The following is a 14448-nucleotide window of genomic DNA, read 5'->3' on the forward strand; positions in this document are numbered from 1 at the left end:
CATGAGGCACCAGGAAAGTTTATCTCTGGTTTTACATAAAGACCTCTGCCTTTTCCCCACACCATCTCCTCTACACCCTGCCCCTTGTTTCCATGCAAAAAGGGAGAAATAGGGAGAAATAATGGTAAGTTGCCACTTACTAGCACAGTTACAGAAAAAAATCCTTTATTAATCCAACATATGACAGAAATTTCCTGACACAAGTGGCTTTCTGATTCATAGTTCTCCAACATCCCCTGCTCCAGCTCGGACAAGTCGATTATTTCCTCCTACTGGCAGATGTAGATGGGAACAATTGGAGCTGTGATAATATTATCTTTAGTAGGGTCCAGCTGGGTCACACACCTTCTCTTTCCTGTCTGTAATCAACAGCAAGGGATGGCCCTGTGGGCTGCTGGCAGGGAGTGTGGCCTGACTGCACTGACAGGAACTGACTGGAGAGGAGGTAGATGCCAGTTCAGCATTCATTGTCAGCTGCCAGGGATGGAGGGCAATAAAGGAGGCTTGTAGAGAAATGCAAGTGGAGAGGGAAGTCATGGTCAGAAACGCTCTTTTTAGAAAAGTCTCTGGTAAGGAGAATCAGGAATTGGGCAGCTCTGGATCACCTGCCTTCTGCTGGGGGTCCACTGCTGAAGGCATCTGTACTTACATTGCAATGCAGCTTAAAGGAAGCAACCTTTGGAAGTTGTCTTACCAACTCCCGCTGGGAAATAGTTTTTTTTCACATTGCTGTGATGCACATGATGAACTTAATCTGCAGGAACTCTTTTTGCCAGTTGTCTGAGGTTTCTATGTCAGCTTTTCAGTTCCAGTGGGTTGAACAAGTACAATATGTCAGGTGATTCAAAAGGGGGAAATTCTGCTCTGTTTTTCAGCATGGTCCATTAAAATCCTCATTAAATAGAAGATTTCCCTGAAGTTATATGAAGATGATTCTAATGTGACTGTTGCCATAAATTAAAATAGGAAGTTTGTTCACATCTTTTGTTTTCAACAAGGAAAGGGGTTTCATTTGGAAATACAGATTTATCCTGAAAGTTTCAAGTGTGCTTGTGCCCAAAAGGTTTACAGATATTTTGCTTAGCCTAACAGGGAAGACCAAACAGTCAGCAAGCACTTGGAAGAGGTTTTGTCAAAAAGCAGGCCCTTTTTGCCAATTTTATGTAAAAACTTCGGGGTATAAAAGCCATACCAGCAATGCTTTGTGTTTCTGTTTTTCCTGCTCAGAGAACTTGAAGCTCACTGGTTATGGTGAGGTTCTTGGCTCCTGAGTGGAACAGGCAAGGGAAAGAGTTTGTGTTCATGTCACAGTTTCAAGGACTAGTGTCAGAGAGTACTTCTAATTATCAAGTGATATCAGTGAAATGCAATGTAGTGGTTTCAAGCCCCCTTTTTTCCCTAAAATGTAGGGTTTTAAATGCTACAGTGGTGACAAATGACTATGGGGAAATGCACAGAAGCTCAGCATAAGTTCTCAGTTTCAGAAGATGGCTCACAGTGGCAATGTGGTGGTTTCTTCTCTGACATGTCCTAAGTGAAAGTTTACTAGTTAGAAGCAAAGGGGAGGAAGGACATGTATATGTATATCTTCTCCAACAAGGGCTCTTGGAAAGGTAGGAATATATATGTAAAAGAAAATACATAAATGTGTTTACCATGTGTAGATGTGTATGTTATACTTATCTTTTCATGTGAACAGCTCTCTTAGTGGTCAGGGCTCTAAATTCAGCTGAGATGCCTCTGTACTCAGCTGGTCTCTGGGAGTGTTATTCTGCCCTTGGTAGTTCAGTGTGTCCTTGCTGAAAGCTCTGTAATCATATTTAGGTGCAGTGTCACACCCATACTCCTGTTTCTCTAAATCTGGGTGTGGTCAAGATGATAGATGGAGTCAAGTAGACCTTTGGAGAAAAGGCAGAAGATTTTTCAGCATTTGGCTGGTTTAGAAGTGACTTTATGTCACTCCAGCAAAGCAGGAATTGGAAGAAGTCTAGCAGTGAAGTCTAGCAGTGACAGAGCTGTGTATATGTTTACGGCAAGCTTCTCTGAAGTGGAAGCAGCGGGATGCAAGAAAATGCCAAGGCACTGGTTGGATATTTGAAGTGGGCTGTGGAAGTTGGCTTTGTGGGTGGATGAGAGGTGGGAGAGAATTAGCTCAAGAATTTTGAAGGTGAACAGGGGAGGGCTTCCCTCTAATCCAAAAGAAGGGTGATGTGGTGAGAGTTACAAGGAATCTGGAAGGTTTGGATTGCAAGAAGGAGAGAGTGAGAGCACTGACAATGGCTTCTAAATAGGCTCAGTAGCTTGGTGACAATCATGTTTACAGAGACTGATGTCAGAGGGGAGCTCAAAGAGCTGGCTGTGACAAGAGCAAGAGCAGAGCTTGAGGTAAGAGCCAGAGGTAGAAAAGCAGAAACTAGAATATGAACTGGAGGTCCAGTTACAATGAGAAACAGAGAGGAGGGGAGGAAGACCAGAGTGTCAGACTGAGGCTGCTGCGAATGTCTGCTGGAGCAGGGCCCTGGGGGCAGATTGGAGCTGGGACTAGCCCTCCCTGGCAGTTGACAGAATGCGTTTTGCCCAGGGAAAGCAGTGGAGAAGTGATGCCATGGTGAAATTTGGAAAAAGCTTGGAGTTACACCTGTGCAAAAGATTGTAAAAGGAAAGAGAGAGCAAATGAAGCATCATCGGTGCTGATGGATGAGAAGCAGTGGAAGGTATCTTGACAGACAGCTGAGTGGCAGTCAAGACAAGTGCCTTGAAATCAGAGCTCAGGGAGAGAGTGCATGCAAACATGGTTTGAAAACTAGACTATAGCATGAGACCTTCTAGGAGTGTGTCTGGCATCCTCTGTCCTGTGGTTGTAAGCTACACAGACAGGCTTTTCACACTCTAGCTGTGTCCTTGTAATTTAACTATTTTACCCGCTTACCATCTTTGCCTGTTAAAATGAGTATGAATACTGAAGAAGGGATTTGGTGTCCCTGAAAGGCATACCAACAATTTATAGACTCCTTTTCCTTAGACTGTTTTACCTGTTGCTGTGACAGAAAAGCTTGAGATTCCTGTAAACAGAGCTGAGTGAGGAATAAGAACTGCAATTTTAGCTGTTCTTTTTCTAGCTCATTTAATTACCCCGGCATTCACCATCTTCCCTGAATAGGAAGTAATTTTCCTGTTCAAACAGTAAAAAGGAAAAGAAAATGAGTAGTGAGGGGCGGGCTATGTCATTTTAAAGCTCCAACAGTCAGATGGTAGGCTTGTGAGACAAAACCTGAAACTATTATTAACCAATTAAAATAAAGTTCTGACCTACTTTTGTGTCACTGATATTGCTCTAAATCAGCCCAGCCATCTCAGTGAGACAAGGTATCTGCAGGATCCTTGTAGAAGTCCAGCGTGACCTGGCTGCTGTGCCAAGGACAGAGCTACAGGTTCCTTCTCTGTCTGGTGAGGATGGCTTGTCAGTCAAGTGCATGAGGGAAGAGACTAGAACTCGGGAGTGTGGCAGACTTGATTTACAGGTCAATGACAAAGTGCTGCTTTGCCTGCTTCTTCTTGAGTGATGTTTCTCATGGTCGTTTTTTTTTTTTTAAATCTTGCCTCTGTGCTGCTCACTTAATGCTCTGTTTATAATGGAAGTGGAATGCAAGTCTGAATAATCTGAAACCTGGTATTTTTCTGTTTGATCTCCACTGCTGTACCTCCTAGTTCTTTTGTTCTTCTTAGAATATTTAGGGAACTCCAGGAACATACATGTTCCTGGGTAGCCAATTTCAGTTTGTGCTGCACACCCCACAATGCCCATTTATAGCATTAAGTCAGTCAGTACTCCAGTGCAGCCACAGTATTTATGATTAAGGTAAGCTATTTCTTGCCAGAAAGTGGTTAACACTCTAAGAATCTGCATTAGGCCAAATGCTCCTGTTCATAGTTTATAAGGATCCCTGACCATGGAATGTGTGGAAGGGATTTTCTAGGTTCTTGAGCCTCTAGCTTGAAAAGTTCAGTTGAATTCTTAAGCCTTTTTTTTCCATTTTGATATTCTGTTTCTAGTCATGGATGCCCTAATTGGGTAAAGCTGTTCCACAGGGCTCTCAGTTCCTTTTTCACTAGTTTAACTCTTAAAAACCTCAGGCAAAATACCCTGATCCTGGTGAAACTGAGTTTATTTTTGTCATAGCTGTACTTCAGCTACCATACCAACATACTTCTCTGAGCATAGGGTGATTTTTTTTTGCATCATTTTCATTTTGCATTTAGTCAGTGTTGTTCTATTTCTGATTTTCCCTTGTGCATGATACTTCTAAGTGCTGGTGCCAGTTACACTGTGTAGATATTAAGGTCTATCAGTAATCTACTTACTGTGCTAAGACCACTAATGAAGATATTAAATAAAATGGTCACAAAACCAGTGCCTGAGGAATGCTACTAGCACAGCCTCTCTAGTTTCAGCATGCAAGCCACTGTCAGCTTCTCTTTTATTTAACTCTTCATTTATCGTTGTGTGCTTCTACTGGTCCTTGTCTTCCTCCATTTCCACCTGCCTGCATGCTTTACTGAGGTCCAAGAAAATAGCTTTGCTGCATTTTCTCTGCCTAGAGAATCAGTGGTCATACAGCCAATTAGAGGGTTTGGTCTGTCTTTTTGAGATTCATGTCACATTTTCCTACATTTTTTTATTTACACCTGAAGATCTGATTATTTTTCGGCATCTTCAAATGTACTGAAATGCTTTTATACTGCTAGGTCAGATGCACAGTAAGTAGCTGTCATCTTTCACCCTTCTACTCTTTCCCTGATATAGTTGATATAGGTGCCTTTTTTTTTAATCCTTTGGAAGCACTGTATGAAGGATACAGTTATTCAGAACCCTTGTATCTCCATTCTCTTATTTACTATGTAATATTTTGTTTAATTGAATTTTATTTTTAGAGATGGGGGGTTGGGGTTTTTTTTGATATTTTTAAAAAATTTTTTTAAGTATCCAATAAAAGGAGAGGGACAGTTTCGCTTCACCTCAGCCTGTTAAACTCTGAAGAGTCATCTGATATCTGTGCCACTCCACTAGGCTCCTTCTGATCAGGCATATTTCAGGTGTGATTCCTGTTATTCTAGAACATGAAAGTAAGACAGACTAAATGAATTTGAAATGCCAAGGTGTTCATTCCTTTCTCTCTGACTGCCGGAAGAAGCCTGAAGTTAATGTAGTTATCGGCTCCTGTGAATCTCACTCCATGATTTCTGGCTTTGGCTACTGGTACCCATTGATGTATCTGTACCCATCTCTGCCCACCAACTTGCCTTGCCCCCATGACCAGCCTCTTTGTTCTTGTTGAAAGCTGAAGCCAAACATTTGTGTAAAATCTGCAGCTATTCCTATATTTTTGTTAATATTAAGCCTACAGAGATCCCTGTAGATCTCTGCTACACAGAGATCCCAATTTTTCTTTTTTAAATATTCCCAAAATACATTTCACTCTTTGGCATGCTGGCAAAAAATGCTAAGCATCCTTTGTTGTCAAATCCTGGAGGTTTTCACAACTCAGCAATCTTTACTAATTACTTTCTTTATACATTTGTCATCCTGAAGTCATAAATCTGCTTGAATTGTGCACCATTTCATCCTGTAATTTAAACTAACTCAGCTTGATGTAGTACTTGTTGTATTACTAAATTTTATGTTGGTTTTCCTGCTTCAGAATACCTGGGTTATAACCTCTGTCACAGGGACTGTCAGACAATCTCAGCACAGCAAAAGCAAGACCTTTTATCATTCTCCTTTCAAAGGAACTTTACTCAAAATGATCTGCCTGTGCCAATGGTCTCCATATGTGTTGGGCAGGTGCTGCATTGGAAGACAGTTCAGCTGGATGGGAAAAAATGTCTGATGTGTGGCTGAGCCATGGACCACTTGTGAAGACTTTATCAGACATGCTGGAAAATAGAAAGCAAACCTGTTTTGTAGTTGTTGCAAAGCAAACTGTTGGCCATTACTGATCACCACCTCTGTGCCACAGTATTTACTGATGCAATGAGTCACACCCACTAAGACTCTGGTCAGAGTCTTGCCTGCATCCCAGCCATGTTCTCCTGACTTCGCTTTCTGCTCCTTTCCCCAACACCTTCCAGCAGTGCAGCACCAGTGAGGATGGTCCATGATGTTTGTAATCTCCACCTATGCCCTTCTTCTCAGTTTGAGAAATGATGAGCTGTTTCACCTTTGCAGCTGTGTTCATTTCAGACCATTTCAAATGCCTTTAAATTCACCCTTGGAAGGGACAGTTTAATAATTTTGTCTCACTGGGAGCAGTGGTTTCAAGCTGAAGTAATGCTTTGTAATTGAAAGGCAACTTCATTCTTCCATAAACAATACTTGCTGGAACGGGATGAAAGGGAATGCCACAGTCTCTTCAATCTCTTCATGGTCTCTCTTCTGATTTCTGCTCATGCAGCATAGGGATATGCTATAGATCAGCCTAAGCATGGCCTACTCTGTGTTTAAAAGCAACCTTACTCATTTTTATTTTCCCTTTAGGCTAAGTCTTCTAAAGCTTTAGTGTTCTTCCCTGTCTTATTCCAGTGTCCTTCTCCCTCCTCCTCCTCTACCCTTTACAGTTGCACAAACATTACTAGCTATCCAGTGTTCATGAGCAGCACTGTAAAAATGTGTTTGGGTGAAGGAGGAATTTTTTTAAAGAGAAATGTGTTTTAATTTTGGTTTGTTTTTCAGAAGGGATCCTAATTAGTTTAGGCAGGGAGTAAATAGAGAGCATAAAAACTTTCTACTCAGACAGCTATTGTTCCCTCCACATGTATTTAAATTTCTTAGTACACAATAAAGAGCATATAAATTCAGCAAAGTGATGAGCAGATTGGTTTAAATGTTCTTTGAGTGCTAACTACATTTGCTTACAACTTGGCATCATCCAGAGTCTCTTGAGAGAGGGAAATGCACCTAGAAATACAGCTCTCCAGGGGCTAGTAACTAACAGAAGTGAAGAGGGTTCTGGCAACCTGGCTGTGCCAGATGGGAAGCTTTGTTGAAGGGAGAATTACAGTAGAGACATTGGCAATTTCATGGGAAGTACAGTGGCACACACAGGAGCTCTGACTGCTCTTGATGTTCAACAGGTGCTGCTGAAGAATTATCCATAAGCTGAGCCTGAGCTGTGTGGTGTAAGTCCAGAGCTGAGCTTCTTCAGCCCTCAGGATAAAGGGCAATAGCCAGGCTATCTCAGGGATATTTCTTATGTATCAGCTTTCTACATATCTAATCCCATGATCAAAAGGAAAGAAGTTAGGCAATCCATGCTTGTGTGTCTTCACGAGAAACTTTCAGAATATACTTCCTTCATCTTAACTTTCTCTGTATCGATTAGTTATTAAAAAAACAAAAAGTATTTGTAGTACTCTAAAGTCATGATATTTTGATTGTATATATGGTGATATAATTAAGCATTGAAAACTTTAGAGAAGTGCACCACTGTAGTGCCATTTCCTCTGCATTCCTGGGCTCTACTGGCTGTAGTGCTGCAGTATTTCTGTATTCGGCATTAGCTGGAGTGTTCTCCATGGGTAGCTTCTCCATTCTGCTCCTCCTCTGCTATCTGCTCTCCTACAGGGTTGATAGAGCTGTCATTTCAATAACTGGTCCAGAGCTGACCCAGCTTACTCAAAAAAAAACATTAAAATTTTGCAGTGTAAAGTCTAAAAAACTGTAAGGGGTTTCTGGGTCTGATTTGCCCATTCCAGAAGTGAGCCAGAGGTTTTGTGGACTACTTAGTAATTTTCCTATACCTTTCACTATGGGGATTTCCTCTATAGCCTCTTAATCTGGTGCACTGAATACTGCCTTTTTGACAGTTCCAGGAAGTAAAGCAAGGCAGGTTATGCTGAATGCTCATTCTCCTGTGTTCTTGTTTTTCTACAACTCGCTTTCATTCTTTGGAGCACTAATCCTCCCATGTCACACATTTTCTGTCCAACTTTTCTCCTCTGCTAATCTCTGGATTTGTTCTGCTGCCCTTCTTAATCCACAGGAGCCTTGGTGACCTCAGGAGACACCCTTGGCAAGAGGCTTTTCTGGATTTGGGTAACATTGATTATTTCTCCTGCATTGCTGAAAATCAGCAATTGCCTTTCAAACCATCCCTGAATAAGACTGAGCTTCTTAACCACTTGCCCACCAAAACCTGCTCACTGCAGTCCACTCTTAATGGGACATGAGCTCTCAGCATAATATCATGGTCAGAAATAGTTGTTTCTGCATCTTGGCAAGTTCTGAAAAGAACTTTCTGCAGCTGCCAAAGTATTGTACAGGAGATAAACCAAGCTGTTTTACTTTAATTGCTAGAATTTATTTGTGTGTGTGTGTGTTGGGCTGTAAGTCAAAAACAAAGTTCCAGTAACAGTGTTACAGTGCTGGGTAAAATAGAAAATCTGAAAATTGTTTCTGTGAAGAACTTCAGCCACAGCCCAATGTATTAGTTTGAAAACAAACCTGTGGGAGATCACAAGTCAGGATTAAAATAGGAAAATTAAAAATAAGCATAACAATAGAAGGAAAAACACTGACAAAGTCAGATACAACCTGACACCCTGTTAGGGTGGTGGTAGCAGTCCAAATGAAGTAGTTCTGCTGCAGCGGTGATCCTGTGGATGGGCTGGTGTCAACCTGGAGGTCCAGTGTTAGCTGTTCTCCTCTGGAAACCCAGTAGACAGGGCTAAATTGGGCTGCTCCAAGGCCAGGTTATATCCAGGTGGGAATGCTTGGCTCCTCCCTCCTGGGTGGAGCATCTCACAATAGGATAAGTCCATTAGTCATGCAGTGGTTTCTTGATGGCTCATTGGCTGTTATCAGGGGTGAGTCACAGCAGGAGATAACAGCTAATGGCCCACAGCTGGTGGTAATAGAAAAATACATCTATATTGTAACCTAGGACACCCAAAGATGGGATCTCTCGTCTTGCTTTTAAAGAAGTGAAGAAGCAAAACTTCGTGCTAACAGGAGGGTGATGCTTAGTGGAAATATATATACCAGGGTCAGAGGAGCAAGGAGGGAAGCACTTGGAGAGCTTTGAGTAACTGGGATGCAGTAACTTATCCCAGTGTTACCACACAGGCCAGAGCAGTGCTGGCTCACTCTTTGCTTCTATGGCAGGGGGCAGAGCAGGCTGTGGGAGGTGATGGTCGCTGAGGTCCTGGGGGATTGCTTTACTTGGGGAAAAGCCTCGAATCACAAGGACTAGTCAGTTTGTGCAGTAGCTGGGAAAGTGATCTGTAAAGAGTGTTCATGTATTTTAGTATATGTAGTGTAAAAAAACCCTATGAGATTTCTTTCCCTTCATTTTATCCAGAATACAGCTAGAAGTGAGAACTTCCCAGATGTTTCAGACATCATACTAAGCTTCCAGGGGAGCAGCTGCGTGCGACTCCTGAATATGTGCAAAATGCTCACACATACTCTCTGGCAACTTGTGCCCAGCAGAATGCAAAGTAAACACAAGAATGCAAGAAAACACAAAGAAAGTATCTGTTAAACCCAGAATCTGGGAAAATGGGAACCCAGCACAGCTTCACAGGCTATGTTATGCTGCTCCTCACCTTTAGGCTCCTCACCTTTATGACATCATCTTGTGCCTTGGATGTCAATGATACTTGCCTGAAATTCTGCATGAGATATGACAGTGTGTGACTTTCTTTCCTTCTCCTTTGGTGGGTCTATTACACTGAGCTGGGCAGAACAACAGCAGATAGCCTGTAGTGTCCTGCAGTGGTAGAAAGGTAAGCTCTTTGGTCAGTCTTTAATTTCCGTGATTCCAAGAAGACCAGCAAGAAGGTAGGGTATTGTCAAGGCACATTTCCTTCCTGCTTGGGAAGGAGCTCCCGTGTGAGGTGGCAGCTCTTACCAATGCCACTGCAATGCCCTCTCCTCTCATCAGTGTGAGGGGGAGATGTCTCCTCACCGCAGCGGATTTCCTTTCTCAGATTGCTGCTGCTGCAACAGGATGTGCAGCTTAATACAGTGCAGGGGAAGGGAGGCGTGGAGAGACAAAATAGCGCCTCTTGGTGTACTTTCTGCTCTTTTTTTGCAGCCTTTGATGGTCGGGTCCCTGTTTGCTGTTTGCAATGGGACAGAGCTCGTGTTTGTTGCCTAGAGGAGTTCTTGTTCTCCCCTGGTATCCTTTGGCCCCATTAGCATGATGAAAGCCCAGATAATTTTCTTTCTCAGACAGAGAGATGAGGAGGATTCAGGAGGATTGATTTCATTAAGATTAAAATAAACACCACATGTCTTGGGATCAATACGGCATTAAGTATCTGAGCAGAATACTACAGATTTGTGTAGAAAATTCTGTATACAATCTCAGGAGTCAAGGAGCAGAGAAGTCAGGTCAGGCTGAAGTTGTATGCCCAGATCACAAGGAGAGTGGTTAAATTACCACGAAGACTTTTGGAATGTGATTTGTGAAATGTGTAGCAGTTCATTGACAAGTCCCTACTGTAAAGTTGGATGGATTCTTTCCCTTTTGTGGTATTTTATTAAGCTTTCTAGAACTAGAGTTAATGTCTGATGATTTGGTGCTATCTGCCTAGTGAGAAGGCTTAGAAGAAACCTGTTATTTCTGATTTGCCTTCTGTCTTCATTCACCTCCTTTGGTTGTAAGTTTCATGAACATTTTCCACCTGCAGCATGACAGGCTGCTGTGAAGGGATGTGCACTCCTGTTCTGCTGTTCCTAAGCAGCACATCAAACTAAAACATAGCAAAAGATAGCAAGAACTTAGTGCAGCATCCTGGTGAGTGGAGTTTGTTAGTAGATTGGAGAATGGGAGCAAAATGTTTGAACAATAGCTGTATGAATCTTTTTATTTTTAATGAAAATATAGTAAGAGAAAAGTGAGGATAAACAGAACTGGAGAGATGACCTCTACATCCCTCAGGGATATAGCAGTGGACATAGCTCTCTTTGGTTCAGATAAAAGAACAGGCTGGTATTAAAACTTCATTTCATGTGAATGATAATCCAAAAACTATTTCAGAAGAGCTTTACAAAAAAAAAATCAAAACCACAAATCCTAATCAGACAAATTCTGAAATACAGCTGATTATCCCATGGACTGGAAACATTGAATAAAATAAAAAATACATAACTATTTTTAATCATTATTATAAATTATAGTTCTTTTTCCTAAATCCGACATTTGCAGTTGTTTGGCTTGGGTTTTTTTCTCTGAGTGAACAAATCCAGATTTTCTTCACTTGGACATAGTTTTATTTTTAAACACAGCTTCCAGAAATGCATTTGTGTGGGATTGCAGTTGGGACCAGTGGAGAGCCATGGCATTTTGCCAGGCACTCGCCCTGTCCCTGCAATACAGATGGATTGCCAGGGTTCTGGAGAAAAACAACCCCAAAACTTTAAACAAATTATGCTTAATGGAAATAAACATTTTTTGCCCTTCTGTATAATGATTTGGATAATGTGCTGGCTGTGTGTTTCTGGAGGACAGAGGAAGGGGGAAGGGGAGAGGAGGGCAGAGACAGAGCTCTGCATGCCTGTAACTTGCTCTCCAGTGGATTCTCTGGGAAGCCTGTGGGAGAGACTGTCGTTTCTAAGCTTGGAGCGTTTTGTAACTTTCAGCCTGTCCTTCTATTAAAAGGTGGGCAGGCTGGCTGCAGCCAGCTATGATAAGAGCATTTATCTAGTGGTTGGTTTCTTCCATATATGGATTTGAAAGACCAGGAAAGGCATACAGAACCTTGTAATCATTTAGGTTGGAAAAGACCCTTAAAATCAAGTCCAACTGTTAACCCAGCACTGCCAAGTCCACCAATAGACCACATCCCCAAGTGCCACACCTACACATCTTTTAAATACCTCCAGGGATGGTGACTCCACCACTTCCCTGGGCAGCCTGTTCTAATGATTGACTTCTTTTAGTGAAGACATTTTTCCTAATATTCAATTTAAATATCCCCTGGTGTAATTTTAGGACATTTTGCCTTGTCTTGTTACTTGGGCAAAGAGACTGCTCCCCACCTGGCTATAGCCTTCTTTCAGGTGGTTGTAGAGAGTGATATGGTCTTTCTTCAGCCTCCTTTTCTCCAGGCTAAAAAACCTCAGTTTCCTCAGCCATTCTTCATCAGAATCATGGTCCAGACCCTTCACCAGCTCCGTGGCCCTTTTGTTGCAGTTGCTCCAGCCCCTCAATGTCTTTCTTGTAGTGAGAGGCCCAAAACTGAACACAGGACTCAAGATGTGGCCTTACCAGTGCTGAGTACAGGGGGACAATCCCTGCCCTGGTCCTGCTGGCCACACTGTTGCTGATCCAGGCCAGGATGCCATTGGCCTTCTTGGCCACTTGGGCACAGCTGGCTCGTGTTCAGCTGCTGTCAAATGGCACCCCAGGTCCTTTTCCTTGAGGCAGCTTTCCAGCCACTCTGCCCCCAGCCTGTTGTGCTGTGTGGGGTTGTTGTGAGACCCCAGTGCAGGACCTGAGACCTGACCTTGTTGAACCTCATACAGTTGGTCTTGGCCCATGGATCCAGTGGGTGCAGAGCCTTCCTGCCTTCCAGCAGATCAACACTCCTGCCCAGCTTGGTTTGAATTGCAGGCTGACTGAGGGTGCACTCAATGCCCTTGTCCAGATCATTAATAAAGGCATTAAACAGCACTGACCCCACTACTGAGCCCTGGTAAACACCAGGTGTGACCACTTGCCCACTGGATTTAACTCCATTCACCACCACTCTCTGGGCCTGGCCATCTAGACAGTTTTTTACCCAGAGACCATGCACCCATCCATGTCATGTATATGCCTTGTATATTTACTGTGTACAGCTTTGACACTCTCTTCCATGTCATGTACCTGAGTTTTGCTGGGGTTTGGTGGTGACAATGCCATGAAACCAATACCTGGTTGGGTTTGTTTTTTTAACATAAAGAAGGGCAAGCAGAGCATGCTGCAAGCTATAGCCTACCTCACAGAAGAAAAGGCACCATAGACATACCTTTGGTTTTTCAAGATGGTGCTAATAAATCTTTTCTGTCACTTCTGTTGCTATGGGGTTAGTTCTTTGTAATAGCAAACCTTTGGGTGATCATGTCAAATGCAGAGATCATTCAGAGAGAGAGATGTGGAAAGGGAAGGGAAGTAGGAGGGCTCAGATTCCAGCTGATGACAAACAATGAATCAGTGTTTGTCTCAGAAGAAGGCCATCAGAAATTTTGCACTTTACTTCCAGTGACTTCTTTTTGGGTCTGATACTTCACTTGAAAAGGCTTTTTTTTACCTTCTCAAATCTTCTTTTGCCTTCTACTTTCCTTGTTTTTTCTTAGTGTATAAAAGGAAGGTGGATCTCTTCCAAATTCCACACAGCCCAGGAATATTTGCTTTCTGCAGCATGGCTGTGAACACAGAGAACTTATTCTTGCAAATGGTTTGATCCTTCAATCCACAAAATACCGGATCAAATTTTGAAGGTTTTTGTGGCTGAAATGTACCTGCTGTCCTTGTCTAAGCCAATTGAAGTGGTCACTGAACTTCCTTCCAGAGAAGCTGCTTTATCATGCTGTCATTTCTTACATTGCTTTACTGGTGAAGGGGAAGCAAAACACTGTTACAGGGGGAGCCTTTTTAGTGCTTTCCAGTGTGCAAAGTAGGTGCATTTGATTTCATTCTCAAAATATGCCCGTTGCCTTTAGCTGGCAAAAGTGTTTTGGAGAAGTTATCTTGCCCAGATGTCTTATGCTTCTGGAAAACACTGTGCTGGAAATGCCTGGATATGCCTTGAAGGCTTACTTCTATTCTTGGGTCAAGGCTGAAAGGGAGGACTGTTTTCTTGTTTTTTGAATATTTCTGTGCAGATTGAGCTGAAAGTTCAGGAAGAATGTAGAGGGGTAACCAATCTCAAATACTTACTTGGTTCTTACTGTTTTTCAAACTGGAAGTCCTGAAAATGGATTAATTCAGAATTTTGTACCTTGGCAACCGGGAACTTTCTGACCTAGTTAAATGAACCCTTTGTTTTGCTGTTTCCTTCCAGATGTGATAGGAAGATGGAAAAAAATCAGAAGCAGCAGTGTGGTCATCTGAGATTTCTTTTAAGGATATAACTGGTTTTTCTGGAACTTGGTTGCAGAAGTTAATTATCTCCTTCCGTGTCCTTTATTCAGGCTGCAGTTCACTTCATTTTGCCTTTGTTTTGCAGATGCTTAGGCTGTCCCTTAGCCTTTGTGCTGCACTACTTGTGAGAGTGAGAATGTAATTAGTGGCAGGACAGCCAGACCTTCTGTGGACTGCCTCACCTGGCCACAGTTTACCCATCCCTGAGCATCCACACCAAGCCTGTCCTGTTGGTCTCTACCATGGCATGGAGGGAGTGGCTGCCCACCTGTGAATGATGCCTCTGTTCATCTCCTCAGAAGAGAGACACACACTGCCT

General features: G+C 42.6%; 1 protein-coding gene across 2 annotated transcripts in view; it reads left to right on the forward strand.

The window, feature by feature from the left end:
• Positions 1 to 14448, forward strand: part of ITPK1 (inositol-tetrakisphosphate 1-kinase) — a 141444-nt gene that overhangs the window by 55507 nt on the left and 71489 nt on the right. The gene's annotated exons all lie outside the window — the stretch shown is intronic.

The sequence above is a fragment of the Lichenostomus cassidix genome, chromosome 5, assembly GCF_008360975.1.
Source record: "Lichenostomus cassidix isolate B80296 chromosome 5, HeHo_3.0, whole genome shotgun sequence".
In the NCBI taxonomy this organism is placed as follows: Eukaryota; Metazoa; Chordata; class Aves; order Passeriformes; family Meliphagidae; genus Lichenostomus; species Lichenostomus cassidix.